The sequence below is a fragment of the Schistocerca serialis genome, unplaced genomic scaffold (assembly GCF_023864345.2).
Source record: "Schistocerca serialis cubense isolate TAMUIC-IGC-003099 unplaced genomic scaffold, iqSchSeri2.2 HiC_scaffold_1193, whole genome shotgun sequence".
Taxonomy (NCBI): Eukaryota; Metazoa; Arthropoda; class Insecta; order Orthoptera; family Acrididae; genus Schistocerca; species Schistocerca serialis.
The window spans coordinates 102,501-107,500 of NW_026047396.1; the positions used below are offsets into that span (position 1 = coordinate 102,501).

At 53.3% G+C, this 5,000-nt stretch overlaps 1 non-coding gene across 1 annotated transcript in view; it reads left to right on the forward strand.

Moving 5' to 3' along the window:
• Positions 1-3,910: 3,910 nt before the first annotated feature.
• Positions 3,911-5,000, forward strand: part of LOC126434709 (small subunit ribosomal RNA) — a 1,910-nt gene continuing 820 nt past the window's right edge. Inside the window, exon 1 of the ribosomal RNA XR_007579426.1 lies at positions 3,911-5,000. This exon is cut by the window's right edge and continues 820 nt beyond it. This is a non-coding gene — a ribosomal RNA (small subunit ribosomal RNA).

Below are 5,000 nucleotides of genomic sequence, written 5' to 3' on the forward strand. Positions count from 1 at the left end.
TGCGTGGGAAGAGTCTTCCTAGGCCATGACCCACCGGAAGGGCGCAGCGTCCCCCACCCCAGACATGTGACGTCAGACTATCGGTATTGACGACTAGACTGATTCCTTATAATCATTTGCCATACACCGGTGGAAGCTGCCGAGACGAGTAACTACATACCGGGCTCGCCGTGTCACTAATGTACAGAGATACAATAGTTTCGACTGGAACCGGATTAAACGTATACACGGCGCTGATTAGTAATAGATAGAGCCATCAGAATACAGATAATGTATAGACCTGTCCGTATACATGCTGAAAGACTCTGCTCACAATCACACGTCAGCCAGACACTCTTATCACGCACTACTCTCTGCCTGTAACAGGCACGCAGACGATATGTAAGCACCAGCATGGAACAACACCCAGTGCATCCTCTCTGCCACATTAGACAATCCACACTATCATAACCAGACCGGGAGGTCCACTCGGAAAACTGAATATCCCACCCTTCCGACAACCACCATTGCTCAGCTAAGCCACCAACACCCACACATGTCCCACACAGGGGTGCACCCAACATCACAATACTGCCTCCTGTCACACCACACAAACAATGGCAGGAATGAAAGACACAGGTCTGCCACAAGCATGGAATCAGAGCGCCGCCTGTTATGAGCCAAAGGTGCACCCTGACGTGGCAAATCAGATGATGCCGCAGTCATTTACTTACGATAATCACAATCAACAAACTGCCGCCCCCCCCCCCCCAAAACACCTTTCCTTACAACAATGTGTACCTTAACCTAACCCATATTGTGCCTTAACCTAACCCATATTGTGCCTTAACCTAACCCATATTGTGCCTTAACCTAACCCATATTGTGCCTTAACCTAACCCATATTGTGCCTTAACCTAACCCGTATTGTGCCTTAACCTAACCCGTATTGTGCCTTAACCTAACCCGTATTGTGCCTTAACCTAACCCGTATTGTGCCTTAACCTAACCCGTATTGTGCCTTAACCTAACCCGTATTGTGCCTTAACCTAACCCGTATTGTGCCTTAACCTAACCCGTATTGTGCCTTAACCTAACCCGTATTGTGCCTTAACCTAACCCGTATTGTGCCTTAACCTAACCCGTATTGTGCCTTAACCTAACCCGTATTCTGCCTTAACCTAACCCGTGTTGTGCCTTAACCTAACCCGTGTTGTGCCTTAACCTAACCCGTGTTGTGCCTTAACCTAACCCGTGTTGTGCCTTAACCTAACCCGTGTTGTGCCTTAACCTAACCTATGTTGCGCCTTAACCTAACCTATGTTGCGCCTTAACCTAACCTATGTTGCGCCTTAACCTAACCTATGTTGCGCCTTAACCTAACCTATGTTGCGCCTTAACCTACCCTATATTGTACCTTAACCTAACCTATATTGTACCTTAACCTAACCTATGTTGCGCCTTAACCTAACCTATGTTGCGCCTTAACCTAACCTATGTTGCGCCTTAACCTAACCTATGTTGCGCCTTAACCTAACCTATGTTGCGCCTTAACCTAACCTATGTTGCGCCTTAACCTAACCTATGTTGCGCCTTAACCTAACCTATGTTGCGCCTTAACCTAACCTATGTTGCGCCTTAACCTAACCTATGTTGCGCCTTAACCTAACCTATGTTGCGCCTTAACCTAACCTATGTTGCGCCTTAACCCAACACACGTTGCGCCTTAACCCAACACACGTTGCGCCTTAACCCAACACACGTTGCGCCTTAACCCAACACACGTTGCGCCTTAACCCAACACACGTTGCGCCTTAACCCAACACACGTTGCGCCTTAACCCAACACACGTTGCGCCTTAACCCAACACACGTTGCGCCTTAACCCAACACACGTTGCGCCTTAACCCAACACACGTTGCGCCTTAACCCAACACACGTTGCGCCTTAACCCAACACACGTTGCGCCTTAACCCAACACACGTTGGGCCTTAACCCAACACACGTTGGGCCTTAACCCAACACACGTTGGGCCTTAACCCAACACACGTTGGGCCTTAACCCAACACACGTTGGGCCTTAACCCAACACACGTTGGGCCTTAACCCAACACACGTTGGGCCTTAACCCAACACACGTTGGGCCTTAACCCAACACACGTTGGGCCTTAACCCAACACACGTTGGGCCTTAACCCAACACACGTTGGGCCTTAACCCAACACACGTTGGGCCTTAACCTGCTCTGTAATTGTCATACGACGCGTTAAATTAGTGTAGTGTTGCCTAACTGCAACCCCCGCAATATAGTTTGCTACTCGCACTGCCCGGTCCCCAGAGTATCGCTTCATGTTAAACACCTTGCAGCTATACACTGTAATGCGGATGGCAGCAGGACGTACATGCTCAATGCCCTTCGCAGTTGTTCATTGGCATTCGCATGGCGAAGCACAGCCTACGTTGTGGTACGGCTTGTGTCAACTGTCCGCTGATGTTGTACGTCCAAATCACACACTGTACTGCACATTGGTCCTCATGTACTGAATGATACATCGTGGTACATGTGTGACCGTACCACGACTGCGCCAACAACGGCGAACCATACGGTCCAAATATTGTGCACTCAGCTACATGTCGTCTCCCTATAAGAGCTGGATTGCAGTATGGTATGCCGTGGATGGCGATCGGCATGAGCCGTCTGTTGATGTAGTGGCGCGTGTTGTCAGACGTAGTCGTCTCTTCTCACACACCGTGATAGCATGGTGCACTGCGTTCCACATCTGCGACATGCGACAGAGGCCGGTTGACAGTCGTTCGCGCAATGGACATCGCATACGTACGGGGGCCACCTTCCACGTGTTCGCGAAGCGTGCACATGTTGTTGCGTGTATGTGGGCAGACATAGTGTGTCGTGACACCTGACACAGGCATGCAACAATCGTTGAATTTGCAAATGGCGATGGACGTCTACGTTTGCTGGTGACGTTACGCAAATGAAGAACTGGTAAACCGTTGTGGTGCGGTTGTTCTCGCTAGAGGTGAATCAGTGATGGCGACGATCGGTTGAGCTACCAACCGGTTGTTTCAGCGATACCCACCATGCCCACGAACGTGAATGGCATGTGGGTGTGAAGCGATACGCGGCGGTGGCTGGGTGGGACCGTCCCCGGCCGGTGAGGGGGGGCCTCCCGGCGTGCTGGCCGCGCGGTGCGTGGGCGCACGCGCTACAGCCGGCTGGTGGGGGCGGCCAGTGGCAGGCGCGCCGGCCGACGGAGGCGGCAGGCGGCGTAGCTGCGCGCCGGCGCACCCTGCACGCGGCGCCGTGCGGCCAAAGTAGGTCCTCGCGGGCCCGGTGCGAAGCGCGGTGGACATCTGCAGTGTGCTGGTCCGATTGAGGACTGTGTGCGCTGAGGATGCGCCGCCGCCCGGCGCTCGGCGCCGCGACGCCGTCTGCTGCTCGGTCGCCTCTGCGGTTCTCGCAGGTGGATTGTATCGCAGCTGTGCGGACGTGTTGGCGCGTGCGCTGTGCTGGGAGAGTTCGCTTCGGCACCCAAGTGGGGCTTTTGTCCTTCTGTGGCGCTGGCGTTGGAGCTGCCGGCCACCGTAGGTGGCGCGTGTTGTCTCCCGCCGGCAATGCCACGACAGCACGCTCCCGGGCCTCTGTCGGCAGCGGCAAGCTCAGTTGGGAGCACGGGTGGTCGCACCTAAAGCGTCTACTCGCCAAACTCCGGGCGATTGCGCCTCTCTCGAACCCGACCAAGTACTTAGGACGGCGCTGCGCGCCGCCGGGACCTGAGAGGGTTTCGAGGTGTATTGTGCAGGGGAGCTCAGCCTCCTCCTGTTTGCAGAATAATTGAGCGGACGCTTGCGTGTTCGCGCGGGCCCCCGGGACACACTCCCGGGCGGCCGGCTGCTCAGCTCTAGTTGACGCAGCTCCCTGGTTGATCCTGCCAGTAGTCATATGCTTGTCTCAAAGATTAAGCCATGCATGTCTCAGTACAAGCCGCATTAAGGTGAAACCGCGAATGGCTCATTAAATCAGTTATGGTTCCTTAGATCGTACCCACGTTACTTGGATAACTGTGGTAATTCTAGAGCTAATACATGCAAACAGAGTCCCGACCAGAGATGGAAGGGACGCTTTTATTAGATCAAAACCAATCGGTCGGCTCGTCCGGTCCGTTTGCCTTGGTGACTCTGAATAACTTTGGGCTGATCGCACGGTCCTCGTACCGGCGACGCATCTTTCAAATGTCTGCCTTATCAACTGTCGATGGTAGGTTCTGCGCCTACCATGGTTGTAACGGGTAACGGGGAATCAGGGTTCGATTCCGGAGAGGGAGCCTGAGAAACGGCTACCACATCCAAGGAAGGCAGCAGGCGCGCAAATTACCCACTCCCGGCACGGGGAGGTAGTGACGAAAAATAACGATACGGGACTCATCCGAGGCCCCGTAATCGGAATGAGTACACTTTAAATCCTTTAACGAGTATCTATTGGAGGGCAAGTCTGGTGCCAGCAGCCGCGGTAATTCCAGCTCCAATAGCGTATATTAAAGTTGTTGCGGTTAAAAAGCTCGTAGTTGGATTTGTGTCCCACGCTGTTGGTTCACCGCCCGTCGGTGTTTAACTGGCATGTATCGTGGGACGTCCTGCCGGTGGGGCGAGCTGAAGGCGTGCGACGCGCCTCGTGCGTGCTCGTGCGTCCCGAGGCGGACCCCGTTGCAATCCTACCAGGGTGCTCTTGAGTGAGTGTCTCGGTGGGCCGGCACGTTTACTTTGAACAAATTAGAGTGCTTAAAGCAGGCAAGCCCGCCTGAATACTGTGTGCATGGAATAATGGAATAGGACCTCGGTTCTATTTTGTTGGTTTTCGGAACCCGAGGTAATGATTAATAGGGACAGGCGGGGGCATTCGTATTGCGACGTTAGAGGTGAAATTCTTGGATCGTCGCAAGACGAACAGAAGCGAAAGCATTTGCCAAGTATGTTTTCATTAATCAAGAACGAAAGTTAGAGGTTCG